Raw genomic sequence first — 22,611 nt, 5'->3', positions numbered from 1 at the left:
TATTTACTTTTTAGTTCATTATTAACCGGATTTTGATCTTTTAAGCCATCCCAGACTACTGTAGACTATCTGTTTGGTCAGCATAACATCAGCAGTTACAGACAAGGAGCTAGTAGTCACACGGACCCACGATGGCTGCACAATCTTATCTGAGTCCCCAGTACACCATATTCGCAAAGTTTTCTCTTTACCTGATAACGTCGACCCCGCAACTCTGCACGCACATTTCACCGATGATTGTCACCTGGCCATCTTCACTACTTGCCTGCCCCCTCCAGACCGCGAGTTCATGAAAGACCCACCAGATGCGCACATACAGGAGGACACATCTTCCACACCTCCCACTGCCTCACTCACCTGTGCAAGCAGTGCCATCCGTACACCCACTCATTTCTGTGGCTATCGTCTCTATACCCTGCACCAGACCACCCCCACCAGCGCTTCCGTCCGCCCCACCCTCTCATCGTCGCCCACACACCGTGCTCCTTACCACCGGGGAGGGAAGGAGGGGTCTTATGGGAAATTTTAGCATCACTGATCACTCGCTATAGAAAACGACTCGCAAGCTTATCTCTGATGGATGTTCGGTAGCAGTTCAGTTTGCTCTGTGACTCGGGTGTGTTATGTCGTGTATGCTTCTATGTATCACGTTTTTATAAGATGAAGTGTCCGCCCCCAGTAGCTGAGTGATGCCGGCACGGTAGCTCAGCGTGTTTGGTCAGATGGTTAGCTGCCCTCTGTAATAAAAAAAAACTGAGCTAATCGATCAACAACGAACTTAAACGGTTGTCTTACGACGTCCGCCCCGAGCAGATTTAAAAAAAAAAAAAAAAAAAAAAAAAAAAAAAAAAAAAAAATGGTGGTCAGCGCGACAGACTGTCAATCCTAAGGGCCTGGGTTCGATTCCTGGGTGGGTCGGAGATTTTCTCCGCTCAGGGACTGGGTGTTGTGTTGTCCTAATCATCATCACTTCATCCCCATCGACGCGCAAATCGCCGAAGTGGCGTCAAATCGATAGACTTGCACCAGGCGAACGGTCTACCCGACGGGAGGCCCTCGTCACACGACATTATAAGATAAAGTGTGTTGTGTACTCCATGCCATTGTGTCGTCTATCATTCGGCATCGCTACGTACTGGAGTTCATACACAAACGAATAGCACAAGTGATAATAAAAAATGGCAGAAACGCCTTGGTCAACATGACAGAAATTCTGACTACCTTTTGAATGTAATTATTGACAACACTGTTATAAATAACACACTAGATAGGCCTACACGACGACAAACTTTATACGCTTTCACTTTGAATGAAAAGAACGTCACACTTACTTAACCTTGTCAGGAAATAAGTATACGTATTTCACGAAATGTGTGTTTCTTGATGTTTACAAGACCTCTATGAGGATTATGTGTCAGTGGCGGCTCGTGACCAAAGAAGAAGATGGTGGTGCACTTTTTTTTATGGCCACGAAGGGAAACATCAACAAAAGAGAGAAAATCAGTACACTGCTCATGTTTTTGTAATGCCTGATATGAACAGACCGCTCTCTCGTGTCACTCCTGCATCTATTCATAATAAAACCAAAAGGTGTACACAGAAAAAAGTATTACTTTTGCAGAATAAAAGAAATTAAAATCAACTGCATCACTATGTGCTCAAAAAGTGGTAGGTATGCCTTACTAACCTTTTTCAGCAGGAGTGATGTTAACGCCGTTCGATTTTATCTCTGAATTTGGATGTGGTGGTGATGACTTGTACAGGAACACTATTCTTCTTTCCTTCATATTTGCAAATTTTTCAATCACTCTTTGATTGAAGTCTGCAATTCCTAAAACGAGAAGGTTGTGATGCTTCTGATGTGGTCATTGGAATTGGAATTATCGCTTTCAGGAGCTTCATATATTCGCTCAGTGTATCACAAAGATTATTGTCCGTTATGTCATCCAGAAAGCTCAAAGCTCCACACATGCTTTTCAGCTCCTCTCTTCCACAAATAACAGAGAGTTCTGTTCGAAGTTTCTCTGCTTCCAAAAAAGAGTAGCATTCAATAGCAGCTCTGAAAGTTGTTTCTGGAAAACTGAAAGAGTAAGTAGCGAATTTCTCTGGTAGAAAGAGAGAGGCTGCAACTAGGTGTCCAGTGAACCTGAATCTTTCTTTTGCCTCGTAACTTATGACATCACATACTTCTTTTGCCTCCCACAGTAGATTACACTTCGCTGCGCCATCTCCAGTTCTCCCTCTTTTATCGGATTCGTGTAAACCTGTTGAATTTTCACTCACTCCTTCCCTAATGTTCGCAATTTCACGCTCAAAAGCTGTCAGCTGATTTTGTGCGTAAGTTGTGTCAATATCCCTTTTTTGTAGCTGGTTATACAAAATATTCACATGGATCATCATTTTATGAAAAAATGAAAGCCAAAAAATGAGCTTTTCAACCTTAAAAATTGTTACTAAGCCGCAGGCTTGCAGGATCGTGTTCTCATTACACAGTTTTCCCCCCCGGCTCATATTATTCATGCACGTGATAATATCTTTCCTATAGTCGAAAACGGTATTGACGCTCCTTGACTGAAAATTCCAACTAGTAGACACTGAACGTGGCAGTCGTTTTCGTACTGTTTCGTCGAGAACTGCTGTCCTTTGAGGAGATGCTGAAAAGAAGCTGCAAAGTCCCTGAAGTTTGGTGAAGAATATCCTTACATTTTTATTAATGGAAGCGGCTTTAAGCCTTCGACCATAAATATAATAGACTGGCCCTGACGTCATTTTCGTGGCTCCAACGTCTCTGGGCTGAAGTCACGTGAATGTTGGCAAAACATGGTTGTTTCGTGTTGCGCTTATGGCTGTACTCAGCGTTTTGTCGGGGAAATGGCATTACATTTCACGTGTAAGTGTGTCTAAGATAGTGCAGATGCGTTTATTGAAATCTGCTGAAGTGACTTTTATATGTTTTTTAGACTTGAAATGAAGTATCACTTAAATTAAAGTGTTGAAAGTGATGCCTGTAAACTCAGACTCATATTACATTTTGGAAAGTATCTGTGATGATTCGGTTACAGAAGTAAGTATAACTGTTTCTCGTTCCTACTCATAGGTTCTGTAAGGATGAAAACCGAAGGCAGCTTTGGATACAGGCCTTGAAACGGAAAAACTTTAAGCCGTTTGCACATACGCGCCTTTGCTCGAAGCACTTCGAGGAGAAGTGTTTTGATAGGTTAGTTATTATTTACAATGTATATCTATAATTTGTATTTACAGTGTCTGTCATTTTTAAACCTAGGCTCCAAAATTATTTTCTGAAACTGCAAAGTCTCACCTTCCATCTAAAATATAATTTTTTTTAAACTAATAGTTTAAACTTTTGTAAAAATAGTGGGAACTGAACCTTTGAAGTGCACCTAAAATTGATACTCTAAAATGGACCTGCTCCTAAAGTAAACAATTTTGACACCTATAGTTGACATAATTCCCATAGGCCATTTTCTTTTATAAGTTACTAGAGCTCGGAACGTGGCGAATACAATGTTTAAAGTTTTGACACGAGCCCACTCTCACTGTTTAAAAGAATTTTAACGACAGTTTACTATAATTGATAGATTATAGTAATTTCGTCCCGCTGCCCATCAGAGTGGCGTTCGATGTATTTGTTAGATTTTATAAATGGTACTTTGAACAAATCCAGGTCAAATGTAGTTCTGGCATAATTTTTCACAAATAAGAAAGTAGTTTTTGTTGGAAGCGTTTGGCAGTCAATTGAGAAATGTGGGGAAAATCCGAACAAACATAGGATGGCAGACCGCTGATTTGAAATCCCGCCACGTTTTGCCAACAGTCACGTGGTTTATGTTGGAGCCACACCAGCCGTATAGCTTCTGCACAGCAAGGCCAGTCTACTAGTATCTATGGTCGAAGCTTTAAGCATAATGAGATTCAACTGGTGGGCATAAGAATGAATGTATGAAGCACTGGGAAACTTTTCCTTAACAAGACCCTGCATCCCACGTGACGAACCACTCATACTGCTGCACTATCATGTGTTTGCGCTGTTAGCTTATGTGGACAATTCCTCAAATGATTATTTATCTGTTAGATGATGGACACCATCATATGTTTGCGCTGTTAGCTTATGTGGACAATTCCTCAAATGATTATTTATCTGTAAGATGATGGACGTGCCAAAGACTGGGCATCATGCTTTTCTGGTGCTATGAAGTCCCAAAATCTTTCTGCTAGTTTTCCGTTAATGATGTACCTATATACACTATTGGCCATTAAAATTGCTCCACCACGAAGATGACGCGCTACAGACGCGAAATTTAAGCGACAGGAAGAAGCTGCTGTGATATACAAATGATTAGCTTTACAGAGCATTCACACAAGGTTGGCGCCGGTGGCGACACCTACAACGTGCTGACGTGAGGAAAGTTTCCAACCGATTTCTCATACACAAACAGCAGTTGACCGGCGTTGGCAGGTGAAACGTTGTTGTGATGCCACGTGTAAGGAGGAGAAATGCGTACCATCGCGTTTCCGACTTTGATAAAGGTCGGATTGTAGCCTATCGCGATTGCGGTTCATCGTATTGCGACATTGCTGCTCGCGTTGGTCGAGATCCAATGACTGTTAGCAGAACATGGAATCGGTGGGTTCGGGAGGGTAATAGGGAACTCCGTGCTGGATCCCAACGGCCTCGTATCACTAGCAGTCGAGATGACGGGCATGGTTGTAACGGATCGTGCAGCCACGTCTCGATCCCTGAGTCAACAGATGGGTACGTTATCAAGACAACAACCATCTACACGAACAGTTCGACGACGTTTGCAGCAGCACGGACTATCAGCTCGGAGACCGTGGCTGCGGTTACCCTTGACGCTGTATCACAGACAGGAGCGCCTGTGATGGTGTGCTCGAGGACGAACCTGGGTGCATGAATGGCAAAACGTCATTTTTTCGCATGAATCCAGGTTGTGTTTACAGCATCATGATGGTGGCATCCGTGTTTGGCAACATCGCAGTGAACGCACTGTCATCGCCATACTGGCGTATCACCCGGCGTGATGGTATGGGGTGCCATTGATTACACGTCTCGGTCACCTCTTGTTCGCTCTGACAGCACTTTGATCAGTGGACGTTACATTCCAGATGTGTTACGACCCGTGGCTCTACCCTTCATTCGATCCCTGCTACACCCTACATTTCAGCAGGATAATGCACGACCGCATGTTGCAGATCCAGTACGGGCCGTTCTGGATACAGAAATTGTTCGACTGCTGCCGTGGCCAGCACATTCTCCAGATCTCTCACCAACTGGAAACGTCTGGTCAATGGTGGCTGAGCAACTGGCTCGTCACAGTACGCCAGTTACTACTCTTCATGAACTGTGGTATCGTGTTGAAGCTGCATGGGCAGCTGTACCTGTACACGCCATCCGAGCTCTGTTTGACTCAGTGCCCAGAGGTACCAAGGCCGTTATTACGGCCAGAGGTGGTTGTTCTGGGTACTGATTTCTCAGGATGTATGCACCCAAATTGAGTGAAAATGTAATCACATGTCAGTTCTAGTATAATATATTTGTCCAATGACTACCCGTTTATGATCTGCATTTCTTCAGGGTGTAGCAATTTTAATGGCCAGTAGTGTACTATAAGCATCTGGAAAACACAGGCTACATCACTACTTTCATCAGCTATTACGGCCAAAAACTCAGCGCCCTTAATTTCATTTCTAATTTCCCTTGGCAGACTTGAAGCATGCACTGGAGGAGTTAATTCTGGATGGTTTTTGAGGTTCTTTTGAAAACTGTAGCTTTCTCTAAATGCGATTTTAATACAGAGTCTAACTCTGCACGAAAATTAATCGAGGAACGAAAAACACCAGGGTTGGAAGATGATTCAGTCACATCATATCCTCTAAGGGCAAGTTCCAACGTTCCACAGAAACGAATACAGACAATAATTAGCTTCAATATGTACCCATTATCGATAACATTTAGTTATGTAATGCCACGGACCTTCTGTACCCATTGTCTAATTGGATAGCTATATTTACATTGCTTAGACTTTCCATATTCAAAACGTTATTTACGCGAAGTGGCCGTGCGGTTAAAGGCGCTGCAGTCTGGAACCGCAAGACCGCTACGGCCGCAGGTTCGAATCCTGCCTCGGGCATGGATGTTTGTGATGTCCTTAGGTTAGTTAGGTTTAACTAGTTCTAAGTTCTAGGGGACTAATGACCTCAGCAGTTGAGTCCCATAGTGCTCAGAGCCATTTGAACCAACCAACGTTATTTACGTGGACTGAATAAAGTTCGTGTTTTCTGATTTTTCATGGAGGTGTTGAATGTCACAGACTCCGTGTTCAGACCATGAAAGATCTATTCCAAATAATAAACAAGGAAAACAAAATAAGGCATTTTTCATGTCATAACCACACAGCCATTCATGCTTGTAGCACAATTCGGAGTTAAATTTCCTATTGAATTGGTGACTTTTCGTGTTAACGGTCTGCGAAATTGTTAAAGCAGGAGTCGGCCTACCTAGCCTCTCAATTTCTAATTTTTCTTCAAACTTCCGTGAACTGAAGGGATCAGAGAGCAGTGAAATTACCTGATTCATTATTTCACGTATTCAATTGTCATTTGAGCCTCAAAATTCACTGTAGGAAATAGATAGTTCGCTTGCAGCTACACCTGAACTGGTAAGGTGACTCGAGGATCCCTCTTTGTTCGAAGATCCGATAGTTCTGTTTCTCTTTGGATGAGTTCGGGGAATCTTCCAGCGGGTGGCAGGATGGCCCAGGTGAGGTGTTTATACACACAAGGCCTGCATTCGAGTACAGTGTTGTCAAGCGTTGCCCCCGCACCCCGCATCCCCCTCTGAGTACCCAAGTCCGCGTTTGCAGCCACAGTGCAAACCCGCTGGCACTGTCGACACATTCCGTCCAACTCCGCTGCGTTCGGAGTTTGGATCCCGGGCATTTCAAAAGAGATAAACGGTGCACTACTTCTCCACTAGTATAGAACGCTCAGAAGGCAAACACAGTTGAACAAAATTATTCCTTGAGGGTAGCGCAAACCTGCAACCCTATACAGGAGCGGCCCCTGGGTGTAAGTTGTCTGCAACGAATGTTGAGATACCCCTTGGCCACCGAGGTGCCTGGCACGAGCTCCACTGGACCCACGGATACCCAGTTGAATGTTCCCTAGAGCTTAAAGGTACTGCTACCAGCTCGTCTCCATCCTACACCACGTGTGTCAAGGAACGCTTTCCCTGGAATATGACAGATTCCTGCCATCTCACTGGGAAGATGAAGCATGTATTGTAATTTGTCAGATCGTATCATTCTCTCCCACTGCACCAACGTCCAGTCCCAATGGTCACATGCCCATTTCAATCATAGTTGCCAACGTCATTGTGTTAACATTGGTACATGCACGGGTCGACGGCTGTGAAGGCTCATCGCTAGGAGTATTAGTTTGGTCCACTGTGCATTCAGACACACTTGTACTCTGTCCAGCATTTAACTCATATTTTATTTCTGCCACAGTTACCCACCTGTCCTGTTTTACAAGTCTGCCCAGCCTTAGAAGTCCGACATTTGTAATGAGGGGGGGCCATTTAAGTCCAAGGCGTCTGGGCATGGTTTCAGCTTGGGTTCGCCACCTGTTGAAAACACATACCAGAGTACTCCTCTAACACACGACATGTGGAGCAGTTTCCGAAATGCTCATGCTGACCCTCCATCAAACTCTGATAGATCGCTCGCCTTCCCCATTCTTTGCATGTTACTGAAAAATAAGAAATTGTGTGTAGCTGCATGTTAACAAGTACGTACTTCGTTGTTCCAGACTTTTACGTGTTTTATTTATTAACGGGATAAAATCTCTGTCAGATTTCTGTGAAGTTGCGCTGTGCAGTAGAGGACCAGACTAGCAGGAACTCGCAAGACTTGGAGACGAGTCCGCTCTGCACCTCGCGCTTGCCCTCTGTCGCCACCTGTCCGTACTACGTGGGGGCATAGTGCTCGCCACTGTTACCAACTGCTGCCCTCTCGCGTCTCTCCCTTTCACTACGTGGAGTGTCCCAACCATTTAACCTCCTGCGCTGTTCTTCGCACCTGGGCCTTTACTCCTAAACGCGACGGACGCACTGCTATGTCTGTGAATGATAATAATAATAATAATATAAAAATTACCTTCTTGTCATCATAACTGGAGCGAGGGAAGAGTGACTCCAAACCAGTTGGAGTGAAAATAGAAATTAATTTCGTTTAACCACCACTTGACATCATTAGCTCATTGACTGACAACGAGTTTCATTCGGTGAGACGAAACACGTGAAATAATTTTATGCCAAGCAGCTTCCTTTCCACTGTGTTGTTTTGCAATCTAGAGCACAAAAAACATAGAAATCGAGGTACGGACCTAAGGTAGAATGTCTTAAAGTATGCCTGAAATGCAGTTTCACCAAGATTAAAAGCAACGTTCAATTTGCCAAATTGTTGGAAATCATAGAGGATAAAGCTGTTTTTATTTATGGTAACTGAAGATGATGACTGGGCTGCTATACTGTGAACTCATGAATGTTTACGAAACCAAACTGTCAATCTGTGCGAACGGTATGTTTAGAAGTACAGCATTTAGCAGTTTGAACTATTAGCAATGAGACAATCCCGTGAGTTTCAAACGCGAGAGAACTATTCGAAGTCTGAGGGTTGGTTTGAGAGCTATGTGGACATGCGTGTTGCGAATTACTGAGGAAGATAGGACAATACAGATGGGTCAGTTAGCAGACTGGAGTGGCGGGCGTAATTACAGCTTTCCGTGAAATGAATAGGATGTGGGAGGTACATGTATGTAGGAGAATGGATAGCAAGTAGATCGACAGAGAAACTTCATTCTTAAGTTCGAAGACACAAGACAATTCGTAAGTTACAGGACCTTTATCACGGACTGTCAATGATCATTGCGCATTTGCGCAACACGGACTCGCCAACATCCTATTTACTTGTATTAATGGCGTGGATCAAAAGATCCTAGCCCTTCAAAAATTTAACAATCTATCAACACCCATACAAACCTGACACGCCTTGCTGGTGCTCTAAATAACCAATACATATACCACAAGAATTGCTGGGTATGAAATATTCTCTTCTCAAAATATCAAGAAATATGGACGCTTATAGCTATTTTTTAAACAGAGTATACATAAGTAATTGAGGTAGCGAAGGAAGTGTTGTTGTTAACATCATTTTGCTTCTACACATCCTCTGTAATAAAATAAACGATACACTCAGCACAAGTGTTGCTTGGCGTCGCCAACAGATGTCAGTTCGACTCATCGCCTGGCGATACCCTCGACTCTTGTCGCTGTGTGAAGTTCTCTCCTCATAAAATATCAAGAAATATGGGCGCTTATAGCTGTTTATTAACAAAGTGTAAATAAGTAATTGAGGTAGTGAAGGAAATGTTGTTGTTAACACCATTTTCCTTCTACACGTCTTGTTGTGTAATAAAATAAACCATAGAAAAAGCACCAGTGTTGCTTGGCATCGCCAACAGATGTCAGCATAACTCACCGCCTGGCGATACCCTCGACTCTTGTAATAGGTAGAAAGCGAGTCACATAATGTTTCCAGCTACATTGGTCGTACTGTTGCTTGTTTAGGATAGGAAGTGTTGTGTATGCTCGAAAATTTCGAGGTGGATAATGCCCAGTGTTGTGGTTTCATCAGTACTTTTCCAGGCCAGAAGAGCTGTAAACGTCATAGCCGTCAGTCCGCAGGTTGGCTGGGAATTGTTGCATATTTGTGTAATGCTAAGGCTAAGTTCCTTCGCATCTCCGGCGGTAATTCAGTTGATTACCGCCCTTCGATTGTGCTATTCCGGTACAAATCGAAGCGATAGGTGTTGCAGGTTCCAGCCAGCCAGCCAGCCAGCCAGCCAGCCTGTCGGCGTGCAGCAGTCCAGCCAGCAGCGGTCCACGCCAGCCGCCAGCACCAGCCCCCGCCAGCAGCCAGCAGCCAGCGGCCAGCAGCGGTCCCCGCCAGCGGTCGCAGCCACCAGCGGTCGCAGCCAGCGGCCAGCAGTGGTCCTAGCTGTCCCCACCATCCGCCAGCAGCAGCAGCAGCAGCAGAGGCGTCCCCACCGGCCAGCCAGCCGGGTTGCCCCGCCAGCGGCAGCAGAGTGGGGCTTCGGCCCCAGTCTCCTTCGTCATTCTCCGTCCCTTTCTCCTCTGTGTCTCTCGTCGCCCTGCCCGTCTCTCGTTTGTTCCTTTGTCCAGTACTGTGTTTTTTCCCCCTTATCATAATGTCAACCCCCACCACCTCTTTTACAGCCACCACCACTGCCACCGTATATACCTCCCCCTCCGCTGCTGCCACCACTATCACGTGGTGTGCCGCTTCACTCCCCCCTCAGTCCATCCCCCCACTCCTCACTCTGTCATCTCCCTCCCTATTTGTCGCCCCATCTCCGGCTCCTCCCTCCCGCGCCTCCTCTGATCCCTTCCCTCCACTCCCTCCCTCTGCTCCATCCGTTTCTGCGGCCCCCGCCAGGGTGGTCGCCCGGCGGGCTACGGCCCACGCTCCCCTCTCCCCTTCGCCATCATCGTCATCGTCTTCACCGTCGCCTTCGCCATCGCCCTCACCATCTCCAGCGCCGACTCCAGCACCGGGACCTGCCCCTCCCCGCCACATTCCAGTTGTTCCAATGCCCCACACCTCCTCCACCGCCGTCAAGCGCCCCAGTGGCACCCCTGCCTCCTCTACTCCCAAAAAGGCTCCGCCTCGTCCCCCTTCCCCCACCCATGATGCCATGGATGTCTCCCCACCCGTCCCTGCCCCCTCCTCCTCCTCCTCTACCCCCTCCTCCTACCGCTACCTCCTGTCCCGTCCTGATCCCTCCCTTCTTGAAGCCCAGAACCTCACACTCTTCCTTCGCCAGAATTTTCCTGGTGCCCCCATCTCCCTCCTCACTCCTCGCCGTGATTCGGTGCTCATCTCCACCCCCAGCCCTACCCTCCACACAGACCTCCTCTCCCGCATCCCTGTCACCCACTTTGGCCCTCATGCCTCCCTAACCCCTGCTCCTTCCCCGCCTCCCTCCCGCCAACCCCAACCTCCGCGTCGCCCGCCGACCCTCACCGCCGTTATCACTCGGCTTAGTCCGACGATCATGGAGGAGGAGGTGTTGGCGGAGCTTCAGGCCCATCCCCATCTGGAGGTGCGTGCGATTTGTCACATCCACAACGCTGCCAGCTGCACCCGCCTTATGCGGGTCTTTTCCGAGCATGCCCCCTCCATAGACCGTATCCTGAAGGAGGGTGCCCTCCTTTTTAACCAACGTTATAAAGTTGACCCTTCCCGTTCCCATCCTCAGTCCCTCCGCTGCCAAAGGTGCTTGTGGTATAATGCACACCCGACATCTGAGTGCCGCGAGGCTCCCACCTGCCCGCACTGTAGGCAAGCCCACTTTTTATGGCAATGCCCCAATTTCCAGTCCCCCCCTCCTGTAATACCTGTAACCTCCCTCATCCTACTTACTCCCAGAAGTGTAAGGCCCGACCCCCTCCCACCACTCCTGAACTCACCATTCCTGTCCGCCCTCTGAACGCCCCCACCCCTCCCGGCAACTCCCTTCACCGACCCCTACCGCTGAAGACATCATCAGATTCCTCACCATCGTCCTTCACATTGTTCATCTTTTCAGCGCCCGCACACCCTCCAACAGATCTCCCTCGCCGCCAGTTCCATTTTCCAACTCAAAATGTACGCCACCTACTCCAACAACCAGGTGCATTTCACCTTCTCCCGTATTGACACCCCCGTTTAAATCCCTGTCATGGCGCAACAGCACCATATCCTTTTCAACAACATCCACTCCCTTCCCGCCAACAAGAACCTCTTCCTGCACACCCTTACCACCCACTACGTGGATGCCTTCCTCCTCAATGAAACCTTCCTCCAACCCCACCACACCGTCCACACTTCGCCCTACCTCCTCCACTGCTCCGATAATCCCCTCCTGATTGTGCGTGGCGGAGTTGCCATTGGGCACCACCGCCAGCTCCCCGTTCGGCTCCAACCTCTCCTTCCTGACCCCACCGAACACCAGATCCTTAGTCTCTTCTTCCCCGGCCATACCGTTACCTGCGCCACCATCTATGTCCGCCCTAATGCCCCTATTCCCTTCGACTTCCTCTCCCACATTGACCGTACCTTCTCCTCCTACATGATCGCCGCCGACCTCAACATCCATAGTCGTTCCGCCGCCCAGTTACGGCGGTGGCATCGGTTCCTCTCCTCCCTTCAAGGCGACCTCATCCCCATCCCCCAGCACACCCGTCCCGAATCCAACTCCACTCCTGATGTTCTCCTCCCCCAACCTCTTTGGCCGCATGACGGTGGATGTCCTGGAGCCTATTGGTAGCGACCATCTCCCTGTCCTCCTCACCATTTCAGACGGTCGTTGTCCCCGCCCCGACCCTCGTAATGACCCTCCCTCTAAGTACGTCCATGACTATTCCCGTGCCAACTGGAATGCCTACCAGGATACCCTTTCCACCCAGGTCGATAGCCACCACTTCACCTACCAACACCCTGACGATGTCACCCGTGCTGCCTCCTTTCTCCAGCAGACCTTGTCTGAGGCCGTGGAGGACCACGTCCCTACTGTCGCCATCCACCCCCACCGTCCTACCTTACCCCCACAGGCCGTCCTCCTCCTCCATGAATCCTGTCGTCTCTAAGGTGCCTTCCTCCGCACGCGAGACTCGGACACACTATGACGCCACCGGCAACTCCAGCGTCACGTTCGTAATTTTCTCGCGCCTAAGAAATGCCGGGACTGGCGACAGGCATGCACCCGTTTAAATGCTACCCTACCAATCAACTCGTCCAAGTTCTGGTTGGCCTTCCGTCGCCTTACCGGAACTAAACCCTCCCCCTATTATCCTCTTCTCCATGATGATCACCCTTTCCCTGACACCCTTAGTAACGCCAATCACTTTGCCTCCTACTTCTCCGATGTATTTTCCATCCCCAATGATCCCTAGTTCGATTACACCCTCTTCCCGGATATCCGTGATCGCACTGACACCTCTGTCCCCCCCCCCTCGCTCCCGGTTTCCAGGACTTGGACAACATTGCACACACGGAACTCAATGCCCCTATCAATCCACAGGATCTCATTGCTACACTTCGCACAAAACGCAACACCGCTCCTGGTCACGATCGTGTCACCTACCGTCACCTTCGTGAAGCTCCTGTCTCTTTCCTCTCCACCCTGGCCAGGCTCTATAATGTAGTCCTGTCCACCGGTTACTACCCCGACCCGTGGAAAACCTCCCGTATCCTCGTTCCTTAAACCTGGCAAACCGCCGTCTGCCGTCTCCTCCTACCGACCCATCAGCCTAACCTCGGTCTTCAGCAAGGTCCTGGAATCTATCCTCACCCGACGCATCCACCTGTATCTCTGCCAGCACCGCCTCCTTCCCGTTATCAGTGTGGCTTTCGGCCGTCCTTCTCTTCCGACGACCTTCTCCTTCACCTCACTCATCTCCTTTCCGAACAGCTTAATTCCCGTCGCTCCACAATCTTCCTCTCTCTGGACCTCGAACGTGCTTATGACCGCGTATGGCATTCCGGTCTCCTCTTCAAGCTCCAAACTTTCGCCCTTCCCATTAACTACGTCCGTCTGATCGGCTCCTTTCTCTCCCGCCGTCCTTCCTATGTCACCGTCCATAACACAGATTCCTACACGTATTTCCCCTCTGCCGGTGTGCCCCAAGGCTCCGTCCTCTCCCCCCTTCTATACCTTTTGTACACGGCGGACATGCCGCCGCCGTCAGCCCCCGTCCACCTTCTCCAGTTTGCCGATGACACCGCCTTCCTTGCCCTTGCCCCCACCCTACAGCGCTCCCAACACCTTCTCCAATCCCATCTTGACCGGTTCACCGCTTGGTGCAACCAGTGGTTGCACAAGGTCAATCCCGCCCAAAACCCAGGCGATCATTGTAGGCAAAACCACCCCTTCCTTCCGTCTCCTCGATTTCTATCTCACCATCTATGACTGTCCTATCGTCCTCACTCCCACCCTTAAGTACCTTGGCGTCAGCCTTGACCGTTGCCTCTCCTGGACTCCCCATCTGCAGACAATCCTAGCCAAGGCATGCTCCCGCCTCCGTCTCCTCAAGCTCCTTTCTGGCCGTACGTGGGGTCTGGACCCCTCCACCATCCTCCACACCTATAAATCCCTCATCCGCCCTATCCTTTGTTACGCCCATCTGGCCTGGAATTCCGCCCCCCCCTACCTTTTATAAATCCCTCCAAATTCTTGAACGCCATGCTGTCCGCCTCGCCTATCGTATCTGTCTCCCCTCCCCCACGTGGATCCTGTACGATCTCATCCCCTTTCCCCACCTCCTCCTTTTCCTTGAAAGGATACGGATCCTGTACACCGCCTGCAAACTCGATCCTCCTCATCCGCTTATCTCACCCATCCTCTCTTACCCCCGCCTGCTGCTACACATGTATTCCCACGTCCCACCCGGTCTCCACATCTCCACCCTCCTTACCCTTTCCCAAGGTGGCTTCCGCCAGCTCCCCTCCCTGATGATGTCCTCCTCCCCTCCATCTACCCCTCCTATGAACTTTGATCCTCCCCCCACTTCCTGTGTCCTTTCCTTTAGGCACCCTCCCTCCCTTCTATTTTCATTTCCCCCATCCCCTCCCTCCATCCCCTTCCTCCCTCCCCTCTCTCCCACGCCCCTGGCATCTCTGCTCTCCCCTCTCCCACTCCCCTTCCTCCTCCTTCCATCTTGGCAGGTCCCCAGACTCGCACACGCTAAGTGGACATTTGCGCGCCGGAGACCATCGCCATCAGTGTCTTGTGTGTGCCATCGTGTTTAGTGTTCAGTGTTCCCCGTCACACTCCATTGTTCACCAGTGCTATCGCCATCTTCACTGTTAGTGCGTCATGACAACAGTTTGTAGTGTGAATTATCGTCGAGTGTGTACGGCTCCGTGTTTGTCTTCATGTGTCTACTGTTTCATTACCCACCGTTATGTAACTTGTGTGTATTCTTTCTGTTGTTTTCTCATTGTCTCTTCTATGGTTGAAGAGCAGCGTAGAATGCTGCTGACAGCCTGCCTGTTGTACAGGTTTTAAAATGAGAATAAAGAAAAAAAAAGCTAAGATCTTGAAGTATCGATATTTTTATACATCTCCGGCGGTACCTCGTAACGAGTACCGCCCTTCAATAGTGGCATTCGCCTCTCACCGAAGCGTTAGGGCTTTTGCACGGTCAGCCAGCCAGCCAGCAGCAGTGGCGGTCCAGTCCACAGCAGCAGCACCTGCAGCGTTCCAGCCAGCCAGCCAACCTGCCAGCCAGCGTTCCTGCCTGTGGTCGCCTCCTGCCAGTGCCAGCAGAGTGGGGCTTTGGCCCCAGTCGGCGTTCCACCGGTCTTCGTCCGTCTTTGTCCGTCCCCTGTTTTTTCTGTACTTTTAGTCCTGTCCTGCCTCTTTTCCTCCTTGTCGTCATGTCAACTCCCACCACCACTACCACTACCACCACCACCGGAATAGTGTATACCTCTCCATCTGCCGCCACCACTACCATTACGTGGCGTGCCCAATCGCCCCTCACTCATTCCATCCCTCCACTTCTCACTCTCCCTTTGGCCTCGCTCTTCGTCACCCCCTCCCCTCCCTCAGCCTGTTACTGCAGCCCCCGCTATGGTGGTGGCCCGGAAGACCACATCCCATGTCCCTCTCTCGCCCTCGCCTTCACCATTGCCGTCATTGACATCATCACCGTCGCCTTCACCGTCGCCATCCCCATCTCCAGCGCCGGCTCCAGGGTCCACGCCGGGACCTGCATTTCCCGCCACCTCCCTGTTGCTCCTGTCCCACAAGGCCCCTCTCACCCTTCCATCGCCATCAAACGCCCTAGTGGCACACCTGAATCCTCTGCTTCCAAAAAGGCCCTGCCTGTCCTGCTTCCCCCCCAGGATGCCATGGATGTCTCCCCGCCTGGCCCTGCTACCTCCTCCTCCTCCTCCTCCTCCTCCTCCCTCTCCTCCTACAACTACGTCCTCTCTCGTCCTGATCCTTCGATCCTCAAGGCCCGGAACCTCTCGCTCCTCCTCCGCCAACACTTCCCCAGAGCCCCCATCTCCCTCCTCACTCTCTGAAGAGACTCCATTCTCATCTCCTCCCCCAGCCCTACCCTTCATACTGACATCCTTTCCCGAATCCCCATCACCTGGTTTGGCCCCAATGCCTCCCTCACCCCTGTTCCTTCCCCGTCCCCCTCCCGCCAACCCCAATCCCCGCGTCGCCCGCCGACCCTCACTACCGTGATCACTCAGCTTAGTCCGAAGATCATGGAGGAGGAGGTGTTGGCAGAGCTCAAGGCGCACCCCTCTTTGGAAATACGGGCAGTCCGCCGCATCTTTAACCAGGCTAGCCCCATCTGCTTATGTGGGTGTTCTCGGAACACACCCCCTCCATCAACCGTCTCCTGAAAGAGGGTGCCCTCCTCTTCCACCAACATTACAAGGTCGACCGCTCCCATTCCCCTCCTGAATCCCTCCGCTGCCAGAGGTGCCTGCGCTACAATGCACACACAAAATCTGAGTGCCACCAGGCCCCCAACTGCCCACACTGGCAGTGCCCCAACCTTCAGTCCCCTCTCTCCTGTAATACCTGTAATCTCCTGCATCCCATGTACTCCCAAAAATGTAAGGCCCGACCCCCTCCCACCACTCCTGAACTCACCGTTCCTGTCTGCCCTCTGGACTTCCCCACCCCTCCTGGCAATTCCCTTCGTCCCCCACCCACTGCTGAGGACATCATCAGGTTACTCACCATCGTCCTCCAAAAGTCCACCCTTTGCAGCGCCCCCACACCCTCCAGCAATATCCCTCTCCGCCCATTCCATTATTCACCTCAACATGTAAGCCACCTACTTCCCTAACCAGGCCCATTTCACCTTCTCCCGTCTCGAAACCCTCGTTTAATTCCCTGTCATGTTGCGATAGCACCGTATCCTGTTCAATAACATCCGTTCCCTTAACACCAACAAGAACCTGTTCCTGCACACCCTCGAAACCCACCGTGTGGATGCCTTCCTCCTCAATGCAACTTTTCTTCAGCCTAACACACTGTCCACACCACGCCCTACCTCCTTCACCGTTCCGATAATCCCCTCCCGATAGAGCGCGGCAGAGTAGCCATTAGCCACCACCACCAGATCCCTGTTCAGCTCCAACCTCTGCTTCCCGACCCCACAAAACACCTGATCCTTATTCTTTTCTTCCTTGGCCTTACCACCACCTGCGCCACCCTCTATGTCCGCCCCAACGCCCCTATTCCTTTTGACCTCCTCTCCCACATTGACCGTAACTTCTCCTCCTATGTGATCGCCGCCGACCTGAACATCCATAGTCGTTCCGCCGTCCGGTTACGGCGGTGGCATCGGTTCCTCTCGTCCCTCCAAGACAACCTTGTCCCCATTCCCCAGCACACCTGCCCCGAATCCAACACCACTCCTGATGTCATCCTCTCCTCCCCTAACCTTCTTGGCCGCATAGCGGTGGATTTCCTGGACCCCATTGGTAGTGACCATCTCCCTGTCCTCCTCACCGTTTCAGACGGTCGTCGCCCCCATCCCGACCCTCGTACTGACCCACCCTCCAAATACGTCCATGATTATTCCCGTGCTGACTGGAATGCCTACTGAGCCACCCTCTCTACCCAGGTCGATAGCCACCCTCTCACCTACCACCACCCTGATGATATTACCCATGCCAGCTCCTTTCTCCAGCAGACCTTGTCTAAGGCCGTGGAGGCCCAAGTCCCTTCTGTCGCCATCCACCCCCACTGTCCTACCTTAACCCCACAGGCCATCCTCCTTCTCTGTGAAACCCGCTGTCTCTACCGTGCCTTCCTTCACACGTGTGACCCAGACACCCTACGCCGCCACTGGCACCTACAACGACGCATCAGAAACTTTCTCGCAGCTAAGAAACGCGGGTACTGGCGACAGACATGCACCAATCTTAATGCTGCACTTCCTATCAACTCGTCCAAATACTGGTCAGCCTTCCGCCGCCTTACCGGATCTCAGCCCCCTCCCTACTACCCTCTCCTTCATGATGATCAACCTTAGTAAGGCCAATCACTTTCCCTCCTACCTTTCCAATGTCTTTACCATCCCTGACGATCCCCAGTTCGATTACTTCCTCTTCCAGGATGTCCGCAATCAAACTGACACCTCTGTCCCTCCCCTCGCCCCTGGTTTCCAGTACTTGGACAACATGGCACACACCGAACTCAATGCCCCCATCACTACTCAGAATCTCATTGCTACACACTCCGCACAAAACACAACACTGCTCCTGGTCATGATCGTATCACCTATCGCCACCTCCATGAAGCTCCTACCTCTTTCCTTTCCACCCTGGCCAGGCTCTATAATGTAGTCCTGCCCACCAGCTACTACCCACACCTGTGGAAAACCTCCCATATCCTAATGTTCCTCAAACCCGGTAAACCGCCGTCCGCTGTCTCCTCCTACTGTCCCATCAGCCCTACCTCGGTCTTCAGCAAGGTCCTGGAATCCATTCTCACCCGACACATCCACCAACATCTCCGCCAGCACCACCTCCTTCCCGTTACCCAGTGTGGCTTTTGGTCGTCCTTCTCTACCAATGACCTTCTCCGTCACCTCACTCATCTCTTCTGCGAACAACTTAATTCCCGTCGCTCCGCTATCTTCCTCTCCCTTGAACTCGAACGCGCCTATGACCGTATGTGGCATTCCGGTCTCCTCTTCAAGCTCCAAACCTTCGCCCTTCCTATTAACTATGTCCGTCTGATTGGGTCCTTTCTTTCCCAACGTCCTTCCTATGTCACCATCCATAGCATGGATTCCTACACCTTCTTCCCCTCTGCTGGTGTGCCCCAAGGTTCCGTCCTTTCCCCTCTTCTGTAGCTTTTGTGTACGGCAGACATGCTGCCGCCTTCAACCCCCATCCACCTTCTCCAGTACGCCGATGACACCGCCTTCCTTGCCCTCGCCCCCACCCTGCAGCGCTCCCAACGCCTTCTCCAGTCCCATCTTGACCGATTCTCCACTTGGTGCAACCAGTGGTTGCTTAAGGTCAATCCTTCCAAAATCCAGGCGATCATAGTAAGCAAAACCACCCCTTGCTTCCGCCTCCTCGATTCCTATGTCACCATCTTTGGTCATCCTATCGCCCTCACCCCCACCCTTAAGTACCTTGGCGTCACCCTTGACCATTGCCTCTCCTGGACCCCCCACCTCTGGACAATCCAAGACAAGGCACGCTCATGACTCCATCTCCTCAAGTTCCTTTCTGGCCACACATGGGGTCTGGAGCCCTCCACCATCATCCACACCTATCCTCTGCTACGCCCACCCTGCCTGGATCTCTGCCCCTCCCACCTTTTGCAAATCCCTTCAAATCCTAGAATGCCATGTGCTCCGCCTCGCCTATCACATCGGTCTCACCTCCCCCAAGCGGATCCTGTACGACCTAATTCCGTTTCCCCGCCTCCTCCTTTTCCTCTAATGGATACGGATCCTCTACACCTCCCGTAAACTTGATCCTCCTCGCCCGCTTCTCTCTCCCATCCTCTCCCGCCCCTGTCCGCTGCCACACCTGTATTTCCACGTCCCACCTGCTCTCCATCTCTCCACTCTCCATACCGTCTCCCAAGGTGGCCTCCTGCCAGCTCCCCCTCCCTGATGATGCCCTCCTCCCCTCCATCTACCCCTCCTACCAACTTTGATACTCCCTCCCTCTTCCTGTGTTTGTTCCTATGGGCACCCTCTCTCCTTCTCTCCTCCTTCCCTCCCTCCTCCCTCTCTCCCCCCTCCTCCCCCAGACTTCCCCTCCCCCATATCGTCATTCCTTCCCCCATCTCCTCTGCCCTTGGCATCTTTGCTCTCCCCTCTCCCTCCCCCACCACCATCTTCCCCTCTTGGCCGGTCCCTGGACTCGCACACGCTAAGTAAACATTAGTGCGCCGAAGATCATCGCCATCAGTTTCTCGTGTGTGTACCACCATGTTTGTGTTTAGTGTTGTTCGCTGTCACACATATTCGTTCACCTGTACTGTCTGAGTCATCAGTGTTTGTGCACAGTGCCGACAGTTTTTAGTGTTTTTTTCGTCGAGTGTGAACGGCTTCGTGTTATTTATTTCTGTGTCTTCTGTTTTTTGCCCCCCCCCCCCACTTTGTTCTCTGTGTCTCCATTGTATTTTCTCTGTAAAACTTGTGGCTGAAGAGCAGCGTAGTGTGCTGCTGCCAGCCCACGTTATTGTAAGGTGTCAAATAACATTAAAGAAAAAAAAAGATATTTTTATTTACGTACAGTAGTTGGAAACTAGTGATTATGTGATGTATACTAAATGGGCTAAGAACACAAGGTCCTGGTTTCATTTTGTAGTGTGCAGTTCCAGAAGCATCCTTTCCTCATTTGCTTACATGCATTCAGTGTATCATTACAGGAAATGAGATATTGAAATAAGATTTTAAAGGCATAAGAAACATGAGAACGCAAATGTAATAGCAATAGTAGGCCTACAGACTGTTTTTATTTCTCAGTGTTTTATAATTGTTACTATCGTAAGCAAGGTTTTCTTTTCTTGAACTTACTTTCGAGCTGTTACGTAAGTAAATTAGTAGGCCTACGTATGTGATGTATAGGTAAATAGTATTATTCAGACACATGATGTACATTGTATGTTAAGTTATTAGCAGTTGTCTGTACAAATGTGTTTTGTTCTACAAATTAACATACATTTTTCTCATAAATATTATAGAAATGGACAGTTTAATAGATTTTGCACTTCTCAAGACAACAATCATAATGAGATTCACTGCTTGTAATTTGACTGATATCCAGAATTATTTGACTCCAGACCAAGATGATACTAACAGAAGAGATGGTTTAGCATATCTTACACCCAGTGTTGCACAGCCATTGTTATCACCATAAAAAACCTTTTGTATACTGTGTTATGCTACCGATATTTTTTCTCCTTTATTGTTATTTCATAGCCGAGCCTCATGTGGGAATACATAAAAAATGGGATAAAAGATGTTTACACATGAGAAGGGGAACAACAGGAGATAAAATTAACAAATAAGAGAGTAGTATCATGAGGCACGTTTACATAAATTGCACCTATAATTAAAATTACACTCAATGGAGACGTAGCACAAACACTGGTGGGAAGAAGAGCACAATTAAAATTGGTGTTTACAGTGATGCGAACCACATGGGACGACGACACTCAACACACACTGCACTTACGTTACATACACATCAGGCACCATTACACGACAAAGTAACGATTAAAATTGGAAGGAACTTCCAAGGGAGGGGAGATCAGTGAGGAGGGAGAGAGGAAAGAAAGGCAAAGGTCGGTGGGGAAGGGGGGCAAAAAGGGTGGATGGGAGAAGCCAGGACCACAGCAAGGGGCTGGAGGAGGAGAGGGTGGGGGGAGAGCAGCCCAGGAAGGAGCGCAAGGACGGGTAAAGGACGGGGGGGGGGAGGCGGTAGGAGGGAGGAAATATGGGTGGGGAAGGAGAGAAAGCACTAGGGAGGAGGGGAGGGTAAAAGAATGGTCAGAGTTGGAAGGAAGGATAAATATCAGGGCGAAGCACATTATCCAGAATAGAGTGATGATGTAAGTTTCTTCGGGAGAGAAGGTGGAGGGTGTGGAGATGGAGAGAAGGAAGAACACATAGGTAGAGGTGTGGCAGCAGGTGGGGAGTGGAGAGGAAGGGAGACGACAGGAGGAGAGGGAGAGCGAGACGGTGGGTGGTGTAGGGGATATGCATGTGTTCATGGAAGAGGAGGAGATGTGGGAAAGGTAAGAGTTCATAGAAGATAGAAGATCCTCATGGGAGACAGGAGACGGTTAAGGAAAGTGAGGTGGTAGAATGGCGTTTAAGGATTTGGACTGCTTTACAGAATTTAGGAGTGACAGAGATCCAGGCAACACTGACGTAACAAAGGATGGGATGGACCAGCGGTTTGTAGGTATGAAGGCTGATGGAAGGGTGCATTCCCCAGGTCCGGATGGACAGGAGTTTCAGGAGATGGAGTGTACCATGGGCTTTTCATTGGATGATAAGGAGATGGGGAGTCAGATGTGATGGTCAAGGGTGAGACCCAGATATTTCAAGGTGGGATAAGTTGGATAGGGCAGTCATAGATAGTGAGGGAGAAATCATGGACCCAGAAGAAGGGGGTGGTATGTCCTATAATGATTGCCTGGGTTTTGGAAGGATTGATTCAAAGGAGTCACTGGTTTCAACAAGCAGTGACTGGTTTAGGATGTTTTCGAGGGAGCACTGAAACTGTTGAAGGGTAGGATAGAGAGCAAGGAAGGCATTGTCATCAGCATATTGAAGGAGATGGACTGGTGCGGGTCGTTTGGGCATGCCAGCAGTGTACAGGAGATATAGGAGAGGTGAAAGGACGGAGCCCTGGGGCACACCTGTGGTAGGGTAGAAGGTTCAGGAATTAGTATTATGAATTGTGACATATGAAAGACGATAGTGGCAATGAG

At 49.9% G+C, this 22,611-nt stretch overlaps 1 long non-coding RNA gene across 1 annotated transcript; it reads left to right on the top strand.

The window, feature by feature from the left end:
- The first annotated feature begins 2,813 nt into the window (after nt 1–2,813).
- LOC126108941 (uncharacterized) lies at nt 2,814–3,138 on the top strand. The gene is made up of 2 exons (XR_007523657.1): nt 2,814–2,890; nt 3,098–3,138. It is a non-coding gene; the product is annotated as an uncharacterized LOC126108941 (long non-coding RNA).
- Nucleotides 3,139–22,611: the final 19,473 nt, after the last annotated feature.

This window comes from Schistocerca cancellata, chromosome 11 (assembly GCF_023864275.1).
Source record: "Schistocerca cancellata isolate TAMUIC-IGC-003103 chromosome 11, iqSchCanc2.1, whole genome shotgun sequence".
Lineage (NCBI taxonomy): Eukaryota > Metazoa > Arthropoda > Insecta > Orthoptera > Acrididae > Schistocerca > Schistocerca cancellata.
Note: the sequence above shows the minus strand (reverse complement) of the source record. Positions and strands in the feature narration are given on the sequence as shown.